General features: G+C 35.9%; 1 protein-coding gene across 1 annotated transcript in view; it reads left to right on the forward strand.

The window, feature by feature from the left end:
* The first annotated feature begins 2,088 nt into the window (after positions 1-2,088).
* The window catches only part of LOC139896589 (uncharacterized), a 50,262-nt gene continuing 28,882 nt past the window's right edge, over positions 2,089-23,468 (forward strand). Inside the window, exon 1 of the mRNA XM_071879230.1 lies at positions 2,089-2,127. The gene's annotated coding sequence lies outside the window, so the exon portion shown is untranslated. The remainder of the gene's footprint in view (positions 2,128-23,468) is intronic.

Here is a 23,468-nt window from a genome sequence, read left to right on the forward strand (position 1 = left end):
TATCAATCTTGCCTTTTTGTCACGGTGCCACCTCATCCTACTCCTCTTTCTGCCATTTTGGCTCTTCGAGCACATCACATACATTTGAATATTTTATCATTATTATTTTGGTTATATCATGTTTAATCTAAACATGAAGTGTTGTTAGTTTCCATACTTATTTATGGGTTAAGACGTTAAGTAAGTGCAGATCCTTGGAGTATCTTATGAAAGTGAAGTTTAGTGATCAAAGCGTGAAATATGGAACTTCGTTGCTGAGCCGGTGAAAGAATTTGAGAGACTAGATTGCAACTATAATTTATTACCTAATTTATTTTCTTTTTATTTCATTCTCTGTATTTTCTCTCTCGATCGTTCTCAATTAGGGTTCCTGGTTTTATGTTGCTTGTGTGAGATCACAGGTTCATCTGTTTGTGAACTTGTAAGAGTGAAGTGTGATTGTTTGAGATTTAGTGATTTCTTAACTTGATGTGATTGGAAGTTTTACCTCATGTGATTGGAGGATTTATTCTACTTGTTTGTTCATGGTATCAGAGCGTAGGTTCTGGTAATCGCTTCACCGTGTTCTGATTTTCATTCGACTTGATTGGAAATTAGGGTTTTCGTGGTTTGATCAAATTTTTTGATCGGGTCAAGATCTTGACTATGTTTAGGTTCAACAAAGATATGTGGCTATTTATTGAGGCTCGTCACTGATATTTTAGGGGTTTAATTTTTTCAAACCCCTAAAATTGTAAGGTTAGGGTTTCTATAAACCATAAACTGGTTCATCCGCTCCTATTTTTGTTTCTGATTTCTCTTTCCAGTTTAATTCTTTTCTTTAAAATAACACACTCACTCAGTCTCTTTTCATCTTCTTTCTTGAATCTGTGTCATACTCGTGAGTTCTTTGGGAGTCTGTCATCCTTAATATGCCAACTTGATTGGTGTGAAACTCTGGCTCTTACATTCTTAGTGTGATTGTATTAGTTGTTGTGAATATATCAAATAAATGTTGAAAATATCAATTTCCACTTTTATTACATCTGTGATGTAAAATCAAAGTGTGAAACAACATAACAAAGTATGTGATTTTGATATGTAAACTGAATCATGGAAATTTGAGGGACTTTAAATCACAGAGATACCAAATAAGCAGCAACATAGATAAAGGGTTAATTTATACAGATATGGACTATAACATCTATTAATTATACGTATATAAATTTAGATATGTTTTTAAATACTTAAACTAGTGAAATGACCCATGGAACCACGGGTCTGTTTAAACAATAGTTTAATAATATGTTTTAGGTATTAAGTGAACGTAAATGCTAAAGTTATTTAGTTTAATGACCCGTGGAACCACAAAGTCCGAATAAGAAACTCGTTATCAAACACCTAAAATGCATATTAAACAATCCATACTCAATCATAAGAGATAATATTGATTGTCATTTTATTTTAAAAATGTAAATTAAAATATAAATTTAGAATTGATTTCCTTCTGTCTAGCTTTTATACCTTTTCGTACTCAATTCAAAATAATTAATTTAAATAATTCAAAATTATTTAATTTTAATAATTAAAATAATTACTAATAAGATTTAATAATAATAATGAATTAATAAGATTTAATTTGAATCTAAAATTATTTAGATTAATGACATCACCCACCATGCTTAGATTTTTTTCTTTTTCTTTTTAATTTTTTCTTAACAAAGAAATTAGACTAATAATTAGAATTTTAATATTAAATAAATAAATAGATATGTAGACAAGAATTTAAAAAAGTAAATATACATAGATATGCCATCACCTGCGACCATTTGCCATTCCTACACGAAACTCACCTTTCAGGTTAAGAAACCCTGTGTTAAAACCCTAAATCAATCATGATGAGACGTGCTTTACTCAACGCCAAATACGTCACTAATCACCTCCTTACCCCAACTCCTCGTTCATCTTCAACCCCCATTCCAAACACACCAATTTCACCTTTGTTCAGTTACCCATCCAAATTCAGGTTTTTCTCAGCTGAAAATGAAAATCCATTCACCAACAAACCAAACCCTAATTCAGAATCAACCACCATTTCGTCTCCACCAGCAAAAGATTTTGAGGTCCAAGATGTCAGCAATAATAAAGGTACATTACTAAACTCTAATTTCGTTTTCAGTGTATATGAGTATGTGTCTATGAATGTCTGTATGTCAGCGTATGTATGTTAATGGGTGGCATAGCTGAAAAGCATATATGTGAATCAACAGGTTTTCAGTTCAAAATTGATTAACATGTCATTTTGGGTCAAATGGGTCTCATGACTCAAGTCTCTAAATCTATCACTCATCATTCATAAACTTGATTGATACTTTATTGCTCAAATGTCTTTTTTTCTTTTAATACAGGCTTGGAGGTAGACCACCTGGATGCTACATCTACTCCAGCAGGTGGTGCACCCACCGAAGCAAATACCACTCCACCGGCTGCAGACCAAGTTAGCTCGGTTGAACCGGATGGAACCGGTCTTGGTGGTTCACCATTTCCGGTACTCGGTTTAAGTGGTTTGGGAGATAACGGTGGCATGTATCCAGAATTGGAACAGATGCATCCAAAGACCCTGAACTTCACCCTAGACGTCATGAATAGATTGAACAAACCACACGTTTTGTTTGACACGGTGACGAGCGACCCCGAATTTCGTGAAAGCTTTGATGAGAAAATCGGTCAGAAGCTTGACGATCCCACCCTCAGACAAGTTTTGGAGGATCTAAGAATTAAGGTTCTAACAAACCCTGAACACTTGCGTACAATTATGCATTTCGCAGACCGAGTGCTTAGGCGAATTGACGAAAACGACCAAAAGGCTATCTCGAATCCGTTTGCAGCTGTTTTGGGTCTTGGTTATCTGGACGGGGCGGCTAACCCTGCAACCACTGGTGGTGATCTGGGCGGGGCGGAGACGACTACTGGTTCTCCTGCTCCGACTACCGACCCGCTTCCCGATCCTTGGTCTGCTGCTGGCGGTAAGCATCAATTATTCTCACTCTTTGTCGACTTCTATTATGTATTAGTAATTTAATTTAATATATATTAATATTAATATAATACTATTATATATTATATAATTATAAATTATAATTATATATATATGCTCTGTCTGTATTTTATGACAATAATAACTAAGCTATAACAATAATAACTAAGCTAGTAAGCTATAACCATATTAATATTAATATTATATATTATATATGGATCATTACATGTAACTGCAACTTGCATATATATAATAACTTGTATTTATTTATAAACTTGATTGATAGTTTAATTAATTAATTGTTCAAATGTCTTTTTATTATTACAGGTGGTGCAGCCCAAGTTAGGTGGGTTGAACCGGGTGGAACCGGCTTTGGTTGTTCACCATTTCCCGGAGACAGTTTAAGTGGTGGTTTGGGAGGTGGTTACTGTGGCATGTTTCCAGAATTGGAACAAATGCATCCAGACACCCTGAGCGTGATGCATGACGCCATGTATGTATTGAACAACCCAGACATTTTGCTCAACACGGTGACCAACAATCCTCAGTTTCTTGAATTCGTTGATCAGAATCCAGAAATCGGTCACGAGTTCGATCCCGCCACCCTCAAAGAAAGACTGGAGGATCTAAGAATCGAGGCTCTAACAAACCCTGAATGCATGCGTTTAATTATGCGTAATGTAGACCGAGTGCTTAGGCGAACTGACGAAACCGCCCACGTGGCTAACTTGAATCCGTTTGCAGCTGTTTTGGGTGGTGTTGATCTGGGCGGGCCGGCTCAAAACCAGGAGGCTAACCCTGCAACCACTGGTGGTAGTGTGGAGTAAGTGTCTTATGTTTTAAAACAATATATAATATAATATATAATTAAGACTTAAGAGTGGTTAGCACTTTCTAATTAAAAGATACTGTATGTATCTGAAGGATGTTAGGACAAGATTTGATCATTAGTAGCTATATGTATATATGCAGATGCTATTTTGGAATCATCTTGTACGTAGACTATTGTGCTCATTATCATTGTTAATTAGAATTGAATGAGTGAGCTTAATTTTGTGGTTTGGTTTCCATCTCAATGGTTGACTGTCATCAAGGAAAGTTAACATATCTCTCAGATATACATCATTAAGACCATAGATATTGCAGCGTTTGTTGCCTTGAATCCGCCCACAAACGCCCCACAAACGCCCGGAATGGGGCGTTTGTGGGCGTTTGTGTTGGGGCGTTTGTCTTTGAAGCACGGGCAGATTTCTGTGCGTTTGTGATTTTTTTTTTTTAATTTTTTTCTACCTTTTTCACCACTTTTTAACCCAACCTCCAATCATATTTTGACACATCACCCACAAACGCCCTTACAAAAGCCCCCCATTACAACTCCCCCCAAAATGTCATGGCCCAGTCACAGTTTTTCCCCAAAAAGTGCAACTCTATCACTCCACGTCACAGTCACCATTATCTATGGTCTAATTACAGCATTCATCATCATTTTTATCAAACTTCGGCTCAAGTTTTACATATACTGATATACACTATGTAAATGGCATTTGCAAAACTAAAGGTAGGATTTTACACAACTGAGTCATACGATGGCATAAAATTACAATTTGACACAACACAAGAAGCAACAATCAGTATGAAAAAGGTGAAATGGTTATAGTAACTATTTATAATATAATAATACAAATACAATTTAAACATTAACCTACCATGACATCAAATTACTCAGGTTTTGAAAGAAGTTGCATACAGCAGTTATCCACGATAATCTCATTATAGTTTTGCAATCTCCCTACAACTCTACAAGATTCCAAGAAAAGACCATCCGCAAGCTTCATAATATTTGCCTTGTGATTAGCTGTCACAATTTTCCTGTGCGCATACTTGCAATACGCTCTGAACAGAATTTGGTTATCACCTAAAATCGCAAGCATAATCAACACAATATGAGCACATACACCTGCCATTTCCTTCAAAAGAAACATTGCACTCTAAAGTCGAGTATTCTAAGTTATAACATCGTCCAAATACACCAAGTTTACTTTTTTTTTTTTTTTTTTTTTACCGTATATATCACATATCACATATGCAAAATAAAAACGGCACTACTGGAATTTTGATGATTTTTTGTTGTTATTTAAAGTAATGGACATATTTTTTTAATAAACAAAAAATAGTAAGCTGAACAATTTTTTTGCGCGGATGAAATACATTGTTTGTTACTCCATAATTGATATCGTCTAGTTTATACATATCTTATATAAGTTTTCGGAGACGATATTGGTTCAGTTTATTAGTATTTTGGTTAGATCCAAGCAAGGATTTTCGGTACTTAATGAGTGATGTAACGACCCGACTTTTTTCGACTTGCTTTTATGCCTTGTATTTTAGCGAAACTGCGTTTTTTGCGTACTGTGTTACTCTGTTACTCCGGAACCTTGGCACACGTGTTTTATATTCATATTTACCCTAAAACATGCCTTGGTGTTTGTGGAATGCTTAACTTGTCCATTGGATGCTTTATAACCGTTAGTGTTACTTGCCGTTACGAATAAACCGCGAACTGCGCTCACGTTTGACTTTTGTCGGAACCGGAACTTTTGGACAGCGAAATATTAATTATTATTTTATAATAATAATTACTTGGGCCTTTGGATGCTTAATTTTATTTATTTAATTGCTAAAGCCCAATAGTTAGTCTTGTTGGACTTTCTACCTTGTTGGGCTCAAGCCCACCCTACTCTAGCTAGTGACCCAATTAATTAGCCCAAGTATTATTACTAGTGGCCCATAATAATAAATAAATAATAAATTAATTAATTAATGAGTCATACTAGCATAATGGATAAGGTTTATCTAAATGTTACATAAGATTCTAGCAAAAGGACACACTTTAGACACCATTAGCCAAAAAGCAAGTTTTTGTCTCCCCCTCCCCCCTCTAATGCCGTCCACCACCACCACCATGGTCTTGGCCACCTCATCAATCCATGTGATCTTCATTTGCCTATAAATACTAGCCTTTAGTCCCTCATTCCAACACTTGATCATTTTGGCTTTTCACACACTTATTCTTTCTTTCTTTCCTAGCTTGTAAGTTTTTCTTTTCCTTCCTCTTTCCTTCTTAAATTCGTGTACATCATCATCATTATGTGGAAGATCAAGTTCCTTCTAGCTTTGATATTACTTATATCTTGTTGATTCAAGCATGAATCTTTCAAGAACATGGAAGATTCAAGCTTTTTAACTTGAATCTTCATATCTTTTGTAGATCTACTTCTTTTATACTTTAATCTTTCTATTTTATGATAAAGATTCAAACTTTTGTTTGTAATCTTCATGCATCTTCAAGATCCAAGCTTTATGCTTCAAGATCTTCAAGAACAAACAAGATGCAAGCTTTCTAGCCTGGATCTTCATATCTTTTTGTTAGATCTAAGTTCTTTTTGCTTTGATCATGTTGTTTTGTGAAAAAGATTCAAACTTGTGTTTGTTATCTTCATATATATTAAAGATCCAAGCTTTACGCTTCAAGATCTTCAAGAACACTTAAAGGTTCAAGCTTTCTAGCTTTGCAACCTTGTAACTTGTGTGAAATGGATCCAAGCTCTCTAGCTTAGGGTTCCATCACCTCATTTGACTTAGATTGTGCTATTACTTGTTGAATTAATGTAAAGTTTGTAACTTTAGTTGTTATTGTGAATTGAAATTGTGTTAAGACTAAGGATATGATGTAACCTTGGTTCATCATCCATCTAAGACTCATGAATGAGTTGTGTTCTTACTTGGTCTTAACATATTGTGTATTGATGGTGAATCTTGGTCAAAAGTGATGCTAAACCATCAACGAGTTGTACACTTGAAGCTACAAGCATCAAGGATGAGAACCGTGATGAGCATCAAGCACCAAGAACCCCACCGGAGCACTTGTCCACTGATTTTTGTATCTTATCAGACCACCTGGGCTACTGTAAAGTTGATTTTCAGTTAGTTCGGTTCCAGTAGATGATTTTCCATTTAGGCCTCGTCTTAATCCGAGTTACGGTTTAGGATTTATGGCCCTCCGATAGTCACTACACCCTATTAACGTTGTGCTGAAATTTCTGACCTACTCGCACTTAAACCGACGCCACGGTCAAACGAAGATGAGTTAGGTTCTGCAAACTGGTCAGCTGTTAGGGCACTCATATACGGATCCATAGCCACTGACCATGCATCTTTTTGATTTACGTAGAGGTCGTAGCAGCTGACCGAAGTCAGCCTATTGTTTCGATCTCTATTCTCGTCAAACTTACTTAGCTTTTATGATGATGAATGATGATGATGATGATGACACTTAAACTTATTTTATGCACTATTAGAATTTATAAAGACAACCTACTGACCTAGTAACATTTGATTTAGGTTGACGACCTTTCGGACCGACTTACTACTTGCGTACTTTCATTACCGACTTTACCGCTTTTATCACTGTGAGTTATAGCATCCCTTTTTACTTTAATTATTTTGGGACTGAGAATACATGCGCTTTTTACGTTTTACATACAAGGCACGAGTACTTAAACTTTATATGTGTGTGGGTTATATAACGGCATAAACATTCCCCTTAGCACGGTAACGTTTAGTCATTGGTTTTTGAACCGGTGAACGCGAATCTTAGATATGGATCCATAGGGTTTGACATCCCCACTAGGGCTAGTCGTGCTAGCATTTAACGGGTTTTTAATACTTCGTGAACATACGCACTCGCCAAGTGTACTTTCAGGGGGTTATAAACGTTAAGTCTAGTTACCGGGTGCCCACGGTTATGCATATACTTTTCATACTATTTTGATACGCTGTTGCAGCACTGAAATCTCGTGGCCTATCTTACGTTACTATTACAACTTAAACTATAGCTCACCAATATTCGTGTTGACTTTTTAAGCATGTATTTCTCAGGTGACTAGAGGTTTATTGCTTCCGCTGTTAGACTTGATGTGATGCTGTTATTGAATTGCTGTTAAGGACCTGTTGTATTAGTTATCCGCTGCATTACTAGAGATGTCTCAAATTATGAAACCTATGTTTTGCATTCGTAAACTTATGTTATTTTGGAACAATGGTTTGTAATAAGTCTTATGACATGTTATCTTTGTAAAACGTTATCTTTTTAATGAATGCAAATCGGTTTTCAAACAGCATATAGTGTTTGACCTTGTGATGATCCTGTTGTTGATGATCCATACACGATGGTTTTGTACGGGGCGTCACAGTTGGTATCAGAGCATTGGTTGTAGGGAATTAGGTTGCATTAGTGAGTCTAGACCGGACCTAAGTAGGATTCACTAATAGGACTAATCTACAACTAGCTTGTTTACTTGTTTCTGCGAGACTTACTGCATGCTTTGCCTACTTTCTGCTGTATGATCTTACTGCATGCTATTGCTTATCTTTACTGCCATGCGAACTTGCTGTATGCCTATTTCTGCCTTTGCATGATTACTATTTGCTTTCACATGTTATCTCTGATTAGTACTGATTGCCATGCTAGGTTGCTATAGTGCCTAATACTTGCTTGCTTATGATTTACTGATATGGAAAAGTTATTTTCCTTGTTCAGATGTCGGATATTCCACCTGTCATCATTTTGGACAGCGATTCAGACTCGTCAGCCACCTCACCTACTGCTGCTACTGACACACATATCCCGTTAACCAGTGACCCCGGCGCTTCATCCTCCAGAACCAGCAGCCATACACCTGTACCAGTGGTTACCGCAGTCGGAGCCCAGGACCCTCCGGAGATTCCAGCTCCAGTTGCCCCGGTACCTCAGGAGCCACAGCCCCGCCCCGGTGGTGTTGTGATTCCCGGGGAATACGGGGACGTTCCGTTCCGTAATGAGCATAACCATTGGTGCCGACGCCTTCCTGATGGACGTGTCATACCGATCCCACCTTTCAGATACCGGATCATGACTACCGGTCGCCGATCGCTGCCACCCCCAGCTGATTCATCACCCGACGACTCATCCACAGACGACACTAGTGATGATGACTCCGACGAGGAGAACCTTGACGATACACCTGTGCAGCCACCCTCCACCCCGCCGAAGAAGCGGTACCGTTTCGATGGCACCGTTATTCCGGGGATCAATGGAGGTCGAGCGTTCACTAACGCACATGGTCAGCGTCGTAGGGTTACCGCCCGTAAGCAGGTCGTGCCTTACCCGACTGATCCGTTCGTGCGTAAGCCTTACCGCCATGCAGCATCTACCTCTGGAGCCTGACCATCTGCACCACCAGCACCTCCTGCACCAGCAGCACCGCCTGCTCTGCCAGCCCCTCCCTCTGTCGAGGAACTGGCGAGGGAGGTGGAGATCCTCCGTGCTTGGGTGACTGAGCTCGAGGAGCAGATGTCCCATGTGCTGGACATCCTTTACCCACCGTCACCATAGAGCTTTGTAGAAGGTTTCATTTTGTAATCTCATTGTAGTTCCATGTTTTCCTTATGTAATGTACGAACTTATGTATGCAACTCTTTATTAATGGAACTTTGCGTTGTTTAATTCTTGCACAAGTGTTCTACCTACATTACTGTATGTTGATTTTGCGGTATTTATACCTGGTTGCGTTACTATATTGGCATGCATTGTGTTGTTTCCCTGTTTACTATATACGGTATTATTGTATGTTGTATGCTGGATTTTGACTTAAGTCAAAACTTTTGTTTCGAAGGGCAATGGCAAACACACGAACAACGCCCACGGCAGCTCAAATCGAAGAGATGATTAATGAACGAGTCGCCGCAGCCTTGGTGGAAATGAACCCTCAACCTGAACCACCGCCGGTTATCCAACCCAATCGAAATGGGTGCACCTACAAGGAATTCCAGAGCTGTAAACCACATAACTTCAGCGGAACTGAGGGGCCTGTTGGTCTCACAAGATGGTTTGAAAAGCTTGAATCAGTATTCCGAGTCAGCAACTGTTTCGAGTCTAACAAAACCAAATTTGCTTCCTGCACGCTATCTGATGGTGCCCTCACGTGGTGGAACACCATGGCTCAGGCACAAGGTATTGATGAGGCGTATGCTATGCATGGGAGGAGTTAAAAGCGGCTATGATTGATGAGTATTGTTCGAGAACCGAGATACAAAAGATGGAAATAGAGTTTATGCAATTGAAAGCTGTTGGCAACGATCTCGATGGTTACAATCGGAGGTTTCTTGAGTTAGCTCTTATGTGTCCTACCATGGTCACCCCGGAATTCAAGCATATGGAGAGATACTTTTGGGGACTCCCTAAGTCCATCAAGGGTAATGTCACCTCGTCCAAGCCACCGAATGTTCCCGAAGCAACGCGCATGGTGCATACACTCATGAATCAGATTCTCATCGATGAACCGGAGAAGTCCAAGTCTGAAGCGGGTAGTAGTGACAAGCGCAATTGGGATAATAACAAGGGAAGAATCTACGATCAAACCCCTGCCAAAAGGCACAACAACGGTGGAAACCCCAACCCCGGCACAAGTTCAAACCCGAACTACAAGGGCACTTTACCGCAGTGCAAGAGGTGTTACAAACACCACACTGGGTACTGTAATGCGGTCTGTGAAAAGTGCAACAGGATCGGACATGTTGGTAAGAACTGCAAGATTCCCGTCCCAGCTGCAAGGACAAACCCAAATGGGCCAAGAAAATGCTATGAGTGTGGACATCAGGGCCACTTTAGGAATGATTGCCCCAATAAGAAGAAGGACGGCGGACCACCGCGAGGTAGAGCTTTTAATGTTAATGCAAGGGATGTACGCGAGAACCCCGACTTGGTGATAGGTATATTCACTATCAACAAACTTTTAGCTTCTGTCCTATTTGATACTGGTGCCGATAGAAGTTATGTATGTAGACACTTTTGTGATAAGATAAATTGGTCATTAGTTCCTTTAAAAGAAAGTATGCTTGTCGAGGTAGCCAACGGTAAACTTGAAAAGGTTGACCAAATTGGCCGAGGAGCTATTATTAACATAGCTGGCGTGGATTCCGAAATTGACTTGATACCCATCAAATTGGGAAGCTTTGATGTGATTGTCGGCATGGACTGGTTGACTAAAGTAAGTAAGGGCCGATGTTATCTGTGGAGATAAAGCTCTTCGTATACCACAAGGAGATGGTGATCCACTGGTTATATATGGAGAGAGATGTAGTTCGAAACTGAACCTCATTAGTTGTATGAAAGCGCAGAAGATCATGAAGAAAGGACGACTTGCCGTTTTAACACACGTGAAGGCTTTAGAATCAGAGGAGAAGAGTGTGAATGACGTGCGAATCATGAATGAATTCCCTGACGTCTTTCCGGAAGAGTTTCCTGGATTACCGCCACCCAGAGCAGTGGAGTTCCAAATCGATCTAGTGCCGGGAGCTGCACCCGTAGCTCGTGCGCCGTATCGTCTGGCACCTTCAGAACTGCAAGAGTTGCAGAGTCAACTGCAGGAATTGTTCGACCGAGGGTTTATCCAACCGAGCTCGTCTCCTTGGGGCGCACCTATTTTATTCGTGAAGAAGAAGGACGGATCTTTCCGCATGTGTATCGACTACCGCGAACTCAACAAATTGACGATCAAGAATCGATATCCTCTTCCCCGAATTGACGATCTTTTTGATCAGCTGCAAGGATCAAGCGTTTATTCTAAGATCGATTTGCTATCAGGTTATCACCAATTGAGGGTGAAGGAGAGTGATGTGATGAAGACTGCGTTTAGAATCCGCTATGGTCATTATGAGTTTCTCGTGATGCCATTCGGTTTAACCAATGCACCCGCTGTATTCATGGACCTCATGAATCGTGTCTGCAAGCCATACCTGGATAAATTCGTTATCGTCTTCATAGATGATATCCTCATCTACTCCAAGAGCGAAGAAGAACATGAGCAACATCTTCGGTTAGTGCTCAAACTCTTGAGACAAGAGCAGCTTTATGCCAAATTCTCCAAGTGTGAATTTTGGCTGAAGGAAGTCCAATTTCTGGGTCATATTGTGAGTGATCAAGGTATCTGATAGTGCTCCAAATGAACATATATTTAGTAGCAATATCCTTCCAATATGTAAAGTTTTCAGTTGCAATTATTCTATTTTCAAGTAATATTCGTTTAATTAAATAAGTGCGAAGACAAAAGGCGAAAACGAAGATTCGAAGACAAAACCTTCCAAAAAGCTCAAATGTACAAGATACAATACAAGTGGTTCAATTTATTGATAAGAAACGTCTAAAAATGACAAGAGTACAAGTTGCGAAACGCAAAGTACAAGATATTAAATTATACGAAAGGACGTTCGAAAATCCGGGACCGGGACCTGAGCCAACTATCAACGCCCGACTCAATGGACCAAAAATTACAAGTCAACTATGTACAAGAATATAATATAATATTTAAATAATTATATAAATTATTTATATATTATATATATTTAAATATAACGTCGACAAGTAAATGGCCAAAAATTTGTGAGCTGGATTCCTGACCTCCGCACTCGCGGAGTTGTGAAGGCTTAAACCTCCGTACTCGCGGAGCAGTCAAAATCAGAAATGTACTATAAATGCAACGAGCTTCTGCCGAGTTCTACACACCAAAAATAAATAATACTCCCTCTGTATATATATATATATATATATATATATATATATATATATATATATATATATATATATAGTATAGGTTAGTTTTATATTAGTTAGTTTGGGTTATGTAAAAGTTATTTTACTGGTTTTGAAGTCGAAGTTCTGTCCGTGTAACACTACGCGATAAATAATCAATGTACGCTATGTTCTCCTTTTTAAATTAATGTCTCGTACTTAAGTTATTATTATGCTTATTTGAGCCAAAGTAATCATGATGTTGGGCTAAATATTAAAGATGGGGTTATTGGGCTTTGTACCATAATTGCGGTTTGGACAAAAGAACGACACTTGTGGAAATTAGACTATGGGCTATTAATGGTCTTTATATTTAATTAACGATACCTCGTTAATTTAATATAAAAGTTATGATTTGATGTATCTATATATAACCACATACGCTTAATCGGACACGATGGGCGGAATATTTATAAGTATGAATTATTGTTCATTTGACCGGACACGGGGATGGATTAATAGTCAATGGACTCATTAAAACAGGGGTGGATTACATTCAAGGGTAATTGGTGTAATTGTTAACAAAGTATTAAAACCTTGGATTACACACAGTCAATAACCTGGTGTATTCATTAAACAAAGTATTAAGACCTTGTTACAGTTCGAATCCCCAGTTATTTGGAATATTTGACTTCGGGTATAAGGTTAAATTTGCCGAGCAGTTTATAATTATGACTGATGAACTATTATGGACAAAAACCAGATAGGTTTCAAATACATCCAGGACAAAGGACAATTAACCCAGGGTAATAAATTAAAATCAAAACGTCAAACATCATGGTTACGGAAGTTTAAATAAGCATAATTGTTTTATTGTATTTTTCATCGTACTTTTATTTTACGCACTTTAATTATCGTCATTTATATTTTTGCATTAGGTTTTAATTGTGACTTAAGATATAAAACCGACAAACCGGTCATTAAACGATAAACCCCCTTTTATATATTATTATATATAATTATATATATTTTGTACAAATATAGTTGTCAAAAATATAGTGTAAAATAAGTCATCTCCCTATGGAACGAACCGGACTTACTAAAAACTATACTACTCTACGATTAGGTACACTGCCTATAGTATTGTAGCAAGGTTTAGGTATATTCCATTCTATAAATAAATAAATATCTTGTGTAAAATTGTATCATATTTAATAGTATTTCCTAGTAAAATATAAGCTATTTGATATACGCCTCGCATAACATCAGTATCAAAGTTGATCCTGCCAAGATCAAGGCTATCAGCATGTGGGAAACCCCCACTACTTCGACTCACATCCGCCAATTTCTAGGTCTTGCCGGTTATTACCGAAGGTTCATTGAAGGTTTCTCTTTGATTTCACGTCCTTTGACTGCGTTAACTCATAAAGGGAAGAAGTTTGTTTGGGAAAAAGAACAAGAAGCAGCATTTCAAACCCTGAAGCAGAAGTTAACCACCGCACCTATCTTATCTCTTCCTGAAGGCAGTGACGACTTTGTTGTGTACTGCGATGCTTCGAAGAATGGTTTTGGTTGTGTATTGATGCAAAGAACGAAGGTCATTGTGTGATGACCCGGAAAATTTCGACTTATTTAAACCAATTCTCTATATGATTTAATATTTTCGACATGATAAGCAATGAATTTCGACAAGTTTTAAAACTTTTAAAAATGATTTTTTTATATATAACGGTTGACCACCCTGTTTGTCCAACGATTCACGAACGTCATAACATGTATTATATACATATTTTAATAAATATAAGAGTTTTCGATATATACGGAATCATGCGAATAATATTTATATACGAAATGATTAAAAATTTACTATTAAACGATGCTATTTCAAATTAAAAATTTTACGTATTAAGTCATTTTGTTTTTATGATATAATTTTTGTAATTTTTTTTAAGAAACGAAGTTAAATTAATAATGTACAATTTGTAAAGCACAACGTACAACGTGTAGCTTAAATAGTTGAATTTAAATTAATTCATTTACTATTCACATGAAAACGACATGATAGAAATTATTAATTATAAGTTACATAGAATACCCCTGAAGTATTTAATAAATACGACTTTTTAAAATTTTAATATTTGAATTATGTAATATTTAAATATGTCGACGAAGATAAAAACAAACGAATGTGACCTGTAAAAAGGGACCATGCGATCGCATGGTTTCCCCTCACAACTTCCATGCGATCGCATGGCTAAGGGGGACAGGCCAAAGTCTATAAATTTCGACGTTTTGGTTCATTTGTGGCACATTTCCTCTTCTGATCATATATTACTCCGTATTTATGTTATTTAATTATTATTATAATTATTATTATTATTATTATTATTATTATTATTATTATTATTATTAAGATTAATATTATTATTAATCTTAATATTATTAGTAGTATTATTATTAATTAGTATTATACGTAAAATACTACGACGAGGTCATGAGCATGTTACTTTCAAAATGGGTTTTCAAACGGGATAGAACTAAGGAAATTATGGGTTATAGCTATGGAGGTTATGGGTAATGTTCATGGATATTGTTCGCAAGTCAAACCTAGTATTTATCATCTCTGTTGCGTCTACGTACTTTCCTGCAATATTGAATCTCAATATTGATACGTGAGCATTCATATCTTATCTTTTATATATTAATAGTGTATACATGTCTAGTGCTCGAGTATATATTTATACATGCCTGTATGCTAAATTTCGTCGTTAAACAGTTTATAATGAATCACGAATTAAATACATATATTACTGGTAAAAGGTATATGATATACATGTTTTCGGAAAGCTGGTGAAAAATCAATAACTTTTCATTTAGAAATCGCGTAATTTCGATGAACGAATCAAAAGATATGGTCAACTGAATTATAATTGACGTCAATTGGAATTGCTTTTAAATCTGCAATTAATATTTAAACAACCTGTTTATGAGATTGATAAAATACTACTAGCCAAGTAAATGAATCCTTATATAAGGCACGTCTCGTTTTGTTGAACAATTGTCAAAATTGACTTTTTGAATTGACTTTTGATAACTTTTGTATGTCGATCTCGAGCATTAGGATTGTGATACACTATAACCCAACCTAGTTTATTAGATATGTATTAACCAACATATGTTCTCTAGGTTGAGATCTACGGTTAATCTTGCATTCCGAGTTACGGTCACTTTTTGATGAATGACCTTATGTGCTGCTAAGGTGAGTTTCATTGCTCACTTTTTAATTGCTTTTGCAATCTATATTTTTGGGCTGAGAATACATGCACTTTATTTTAAACACAATGGATACAAGTACATACTAAATTCTACACTGAGTTTGAACCGAAAATTCCTTAGCTTTGGTAACTAGTAACTGCCGGTTATAAGAACTGGTGGGCGCGAGTAGTAGTATATGGATCCATAGGGCTTGATATCCCCGTCTGAGCTAGAGCGCTAGCCTTTTAACGGACGTATGCTATTTGAGAAGCGTACACGTTGGTTTGCGTGTATTATTAAGATGATTATACAAAGAGTATAAATTATATATACGTTAAGTTTAGTTGCCAGGGTGCTCAATTTCGTAGAATATTTTGATAAACGTTTCGGATGAAACAACTGAAATCTTGTGATCCACCTTTATATACAGATTATGCGAAATACTAAAACTATGAACTCACCAACCTTTGTGTTGACACTTGTTAGCATGTTTATTCTCAGGTTCCCTAGAAGTCTTCCGCTGTTTGCTTATATGTTAGACAAGCTATGTGCATGGAGTCTTACATGGCATATTTATCAAGGAAACGTTGCATTCACCAAATCATCACCATGTATCTTATTTTGACTGCATTGTCAACGGAATTACTATTGTAAACTATTATTTACGGTGATTGTCTATATGTAGAAATCATCAGATGTCGAAAACCTTTGATTTAAATATTCATTTATGGTGTGCCTTTTCAAAAGAATGCAATGTTTACAAAACGTATCATATAGAGGTCAAATACCTCGCAATGAAATCGATGAATGATGTGTTCGTCCATATGGATTTGGAGCGATCGTCACAGTTGGTATCAGAGCGTTGGTCCTAGTGAACCAGGTCTTGCATAAGTGTGTCTAACTGATAGTTGTTAGGATGCATTAGTAAGTCTGGACTTCGACTGTGTCTGCATGTCAACAGTTTTGCTTATCATTTCTTGTCAGAAATTACCTGTCAATCATCTTAAGTCTAAACGCATCTTATTGTATTGATTGCATAGATAGTGTATAGACAAAATTCATATCTTGACATATCTATTACAGTAAACTTTGACTGCCATCTTCCGAAAATTTCTCCGTAATTTACGGGATTTTGGTATTATATATACATATGTAAATTATGTATTGAAGAGTACCAATCAAATTCTATAATCTATTTCATATCAAAAATCATCCCTCTAATTATATAAGATGGATCACGTATCTAGTTCAAATTCCTTAAATTCCGACAGCTATTCCGATATGGATATTCACCTGAACTCTGAAGAAAGTGTAACCAGAATGGATCAACCAATCAGCCATCACCTATTCTGGATGAATTGGGGATGGGTTCGTAGCCTACTTAATCATTGGAGACAAGAAGAAGGTGATCCCTTCCATCCACCACATTCACCTCTTGGCGAAGAACTTGAAGCACTTACCGGCGAACCTATTCGTAATACTATTTTCTCTCTCATTTCCAGAGTATCTCATCATGATTATATACTATCCCATATTATAAATCTTATTTATCCGATCGTCCAAACCACCGATCATCCCGGTATAATAGAAGAAGTCAACGAGCTTCGTACTCGGGTAGTGGCTTTGGAGAATATGGTGCAAGGGTTACGAACACCAGCATCAGCACCAGCAGCAGCACCGGTACCACCATCATCCACACCAATAGGATCATTACCACCACCAACAACCACATCCGCATCACACGCCTCAACATCACAATCTGTAACTCGGATATCAACATCATACGCACCATAGGCACCAAGAAGTACCAGCAACGACAAACGATGAAGTATGGATTCATAACTTCATCGAAGAAACATTCTACGGCGATTATGTAATTTCTAAAGTTTAGAGATTATCTATTCTAGCCTTAACCCTTAATCAAATAGAGTAGAAACCCTTATTCGAATGGTGTAAGATACAAGCTAGACTTGTTTTACCAACATCATCAACAGTACCCTTAGCCTCACCAGCACAGTCAGTGCTGTCAACATCGTCAGAATCAGCAGCACCTCTAACATCACAAGCTCCGTCAGTTCAAGAAAGCACCGTGGACATCATTACGAGTCAACAACGAGTATATTGTATCAATGAGTTATGAAGTAATAACTCAATCATCTAAAGAATTTATATGTATATCTTATATATATAAATTTTAAAACCATCATGAATCTTTTCGTACTAAGCTATTACATGTGAATTTTAAGGGGTAGATACTACTCGGTTAATTCATATTACTAATATGTTATGATGTACATCCTTCGTTAACAACTTAACCATCGTTAACTACAAATATCTGTTTCAACTCAATGAATTCCATTTCATAATGAACTTAGTGTATTAATCAATTACATGTTTGATTTTACACTTTTATCTTCGATGTACTCGAAACTTTCTAGAAAACATCATTTATATCTTATGAAGTTCATAAGATTTCCACGAGCATCAACATCCTTCACCGAGGAATAAGAATAAATAATGAAGTATTGATTTCATTAGTGAAATACTCCACGAAGATTATGTAATCCTTAATGTTTTAGAGATTATTCATTCAATTCAAAAATCAAATGAGCTTAATATGATATTAACTCATCAAATCTGTATTACATCTGAAGAAGATATACATACATATATTTTCATAAAGACGGTAATAAAAAAAATTCTTTTGTACAAAGTATTAATTGTGAAATCTTTAACGGGTAGGTAATACTCGGGAAATATATAAGTTCACAATTAATATGTTATACTGTACATTCTTCAACTTTGATTCAAAAATTATTAACTATGCTCACAGCGATATACAATCGTTTTCATACAAATTCAATTACATATTCTGATTTTGAAAAACCAGAATCCAAGCCAAGATTTAACAGAAAACATCACTCTTAGATTCTTACATCTTTCAAATGCTATACTTTGACTTCAAAACTATGCTAGAACATCACTTCTATTCATAAACCCAGAAAAAAAAAGAAAAAAAATTGTATTGTTCAAAATTCTAGAACATCATATGTATCTTGACAATTACAATCTTCATGCAAACCCTTCAAACTTTTGAAAACACCTCGGATTGATAACCAACGATTCGGTTATGATAACTTTGAATGCTGATGAAGCAGCAAAAACTGTAAACGACCTTAACAGCCAAAAGTTTGATGATAAAGAATAGTGTGTTGGCAAAGCTCAGAAAAAGAGAAGGTTTGGAAATGGAAAACGGATTAAGAAAGGTATGAAGGAGGCTGTGGATAAATCACAAACACTAAACCTGCCTTCAAAGAATCCAAATTATTCAGTATCTGCTGAAGCCATTAACGAATACCTTGCTTCCGAATCTAAACCCTTGCGGACAATATTCTTCATCATCCTCTGATATTAGAAATTCTAAGATATCATCGTATCTTTCATTATAAATATCCTCCATATTTCTGGAGATAATTCCATAATCATTCTCATCGAAAATCAATTTTCTCCTTGCGATATCTGTGTAACATCATAAAAGAAACTATTTTAGTTTCTAAATTCTGAAACCTTCGAGTTTAAAATATGAATATTTTTGAAGTGGTGTTGGGAACTGAAGCATGAGTTAGTAAAATATAATGACACTTGATCAACATGATTATATTACAGTAAGTCATGCTGAGTTTCTAATTAAACGTGATAAAGGTTCACAGATCCCACCCTCATCATGAACCATGTTACATAACTCTTTCATTCTATATAATCTCTAAATATATCAAGAAAATATATTTCTTGATGATTTGGTCTTTTCCGGATATTCTGGTAATTTGACAAATCAAGATCGTGCCATTACGATTACCTTCTCAGAACATTAACTATGTTCATCCAAAACTCCATACCTACGAATTCTGGACCATTATTCGCTTGACTTAAGGTCGGGAAGAGAAAACGAAAGCATGAAGCTCCGAAATATAATGGAGAATATAAAGCCCGATAACAACCCCGAAATTACAAACCGTGTATATCAATGCGTATAGCAATATAAAGACACGGGAGAATGAAAAACACTATAACCCCAAGGTAATGGTAGAAGAAAATAACTTCCTCTGGTGGTAGATGAAAAAGAAGAATGACAGATATAAAAGTTAGGAGTATATCAAGAATCAGAACTGGATTAAGCATTTCACAATCTTTTGGAAGTATGAAATAAGTAAGAAGATGTAGGAGTGGTGAAAATAATGAAACGGAAGTGGTTAATTTATAGCGAAATATCAGACATAGCAATCGAGGCAGATTACGCATTTAATCAAAGGAAATCTTAATTTTCGCAATTACCGAAGAATCAAATCTTATTAAGATTATGAAGATTTTCTATTCTTTAAATTTCGGAAATCAATCGTTACTACGTCAAGAGATAAGACGCATCTCTATTCTCCATTTCACTATTTTACGATAACTTCACTCATACGCTTCGAGTAATTGGATTGTTTTATCCATATTATTCAACGGTGATAGAAATTCTATTTATCAACTCATATTCGTCATAAAAACATTTTTATTGTTAACCATGACGGTCTCACTCAAATTTCGGGACGAAATTTCTTTAACGGGGAGGTACTGTGATGACCCGGAAAATTTCGACTTATTTAAACCAATTCTCTATATGGTTTAATATTTTCGACATGATAAGCAATGAATTTCGACAAGTTTGAAAACTTTTAAAAATGATTTTTTTTATATATAACGGTTGACCACCCTGTTTGTCCAACGATTCACGAACGTCATAACATGTATTATATACATATTTTAATAAATATAAGAGTTTTCGATATATACGGAATCATGCGAATAATATTTATATACGAAATGATTAAAAATTTACTATTAAACGATGCTATTTCAAATTAAAAATTTTACGTATTAAGTCATTTTATTTTTATGATATAATTTTTGTAATTTTTTTTAAGAAACGAAGTTAAATTAATAATGTACAATTTGTAAAGCACAACGTACAACGTGTAGCTTAAATAGTTGAATTTAAATTAATTCATTTACTATTCACATGAAAACGACATGATAGAAATTATTAATTATAAGTTACATAGAATACCCCTGAAGTATTTAATAAATACGACTTTTTAAAATTTTAATATTTGAATTACGTAATATTTAAATATGTCGACGAAGATAAAAACAAACGAATGTGACCTGTAAAAAGGGACCATGCGATCGCATGGTTTCCCCTCACAACTTCCATGCGATCGCATGGCTAAGGGGGGCAGGCCAAAGTCTATAAATTTCGACGTTTTGGTTCATTTGTGGCACATTTCCTCTTCTGATCATATATTACTCCGTATTTATGTTATTTAATTATTATTATAATTATTATTATTATTATTATTATTATTATTAAGATTAATATTATTATTAATCTTAATATTATTAGTAGTATTATTATTAATTAGTATTATACGTAAAATACTACGACGAGGTCATGAGCATGTTACTTTCAAAATGGGTTTTCAAACGGGATAGAACTAAGGAAATTATGGGTTATAGCTATGGAGGTTATGGGTAATGTTCATGGGTATTGTTCGCAAGTCAAACCTAGTATTTATCATCTCTGTTGCGTCTACGTACTTTCCTGCAATATTGAATCTCAATATTGATACGTGAGCATTCATATCTTATCTTTTATATATTAATAGTGTATACATGTCTAGTGCTCGAGTATATATTTATACATGCCTGTATGCTAAATTTCGTCGTTAAACAGTTTATAATGAATCACGAATTAAATACATATATTACTGGTAAAAGGTATATGATATACATGTTTTCGGAAAGCTGGTGAAAAATCAATAACTTTTCATTTAGAAATCGCGTAATTTCGATGAACGAATCAAAAGATATGGTCAACTGAATTATAATTGACGTCAATTGGAATTGCTTTTAAATCTGCAATTAATATTTAAACAACCTGTTTATGAGATTGATAAAATACTACTAGCCAAGTAAATGAATCCTTATATAAGGCACGTCTCGTTTTGTTGAACAATTGTCAAAATTGACTTTTTGAATTGACTTTTGATAACTTTTGTATGTCGATCTCGAGCATTAGGATTGTGATACACTATAACCCAACCTAGTTTATTAGATATGTATTAACCAACATATGTTCTCTAGGTTGAGATCTACGGTTAATCTTGCATTCCGAGTTACGGTCACTTTTTGATGAATGACCTTATGTGCTGCTAAGGTGAGTTTCATTGCTCACTTTTTAATTGCTTTTGCAATCTATATTTTTGGGCTGAGAATACATGCACTTTATTTTAAACACAATGGATACAAGTACATACTAAATTCTACACTGAGTTTGAACCGAAAATTCCTTAGCTTTGGTAACTAGTAACTGCCGGTTATAAGAACTGGTGGGCGCGAGTAGTAGTATATGGATCCATAGGGCTTGATATCCCCGTCTGAGCTAGAGCGCTAGCCTTTTAACGGACGTATGCTATTTGAGAAGCGTACACGTTGGTTTGCGTGTATTATTAAGATGATTATACAAAGAGTATAAATTATATATACGTTAAGTTTAGTTGCCAGGGTGCTCAATTTCGTAGAATATTTTGATAAACGTTTCGGATGAAACAACTGAAATCTTGTGATCCACCTTTATATACAGATTATGCGAAATACTAAAACTATGAACTCACCAACCTTTGTGTTGACACTTGTTAGCATGTTTATTCTCAGGTTCCCTAGAAGTCTTCCGCTGTTTGCTTATATGTTAGACAAGCTATGTGCATGGAGTCTTACATGGCATATTTATCAAGGAAACGTTGCATTCACCAAATCATCACCATGTATCTTATTTTGACTGCATTGTCAACGGAATTACTATTGTAAACTATTATTTACGGTGATTGTCTATATGTAGAAATCATCAGATGTCGAAAACCTTTGATTTAAATATTCATTTATGGTGTGCCTTTTCAAAAGAATGCAATGTTTACAAAACGTATCATATAGAGGTCAAATACCTCGCAATGAAATCGATGAATGACGTGTTCGTCCATATGGATTTGGAGCGATCGTCACACATTGCCTATGCATCTCGTCAACTGAAGGTCCACGAGCGAAACTACACTACTCACGATCTCGAACTTGGAGTCGTTGTCTTCGCTTTGAAGTTGTGGAGACACTATCTTTATGGGACAAAGAGTACCATATACACCGATCATAAAAGCCTCCAACACATCTTCGATCAGAAGCAACTGAACATGAGATCATAAAAGCCTCCAACACATCTGTGGAGATTATCACTCAACATGGGAATGTTATTATTACGTTCCTATGGAAAATTATGAACCCATGGAACCTGAATGGAACGATTATGAAGAATACAATTCAAATTGGGATTATTCCCAAGAATATTTCCAAACTCAACAACCAGAGGACGAGGAAAATTACGTGTCTGAAAATTCTTTAGATTATATGAAAATCAAACTCGAAGAACTCGATGCTCAAAATGAACAAATGAGAGAGTTTGTAAATAGGCAAGCTGAAACTCTATCAAATTACACACCTGTT

Source organism: Rutidosis leptorrhynchoides, chromosome 3, assembly GCF_046630445.1.
Source record: "Rutidosis leptorrhynchoides isolate AG116_Rl617_1_P2 chromosome 3, CSIRO_AGI_Rlap_v1, whole genome shotgun sequence".
Classification (NCBI taxonomy): domain Eukaryota; kingdom Viridiplantae; phylum Streptophyta; class Magnoliopsida; order Asterales; family Asteraceae; genus Rutidosis; species Rutidosis leptorrhynchoides.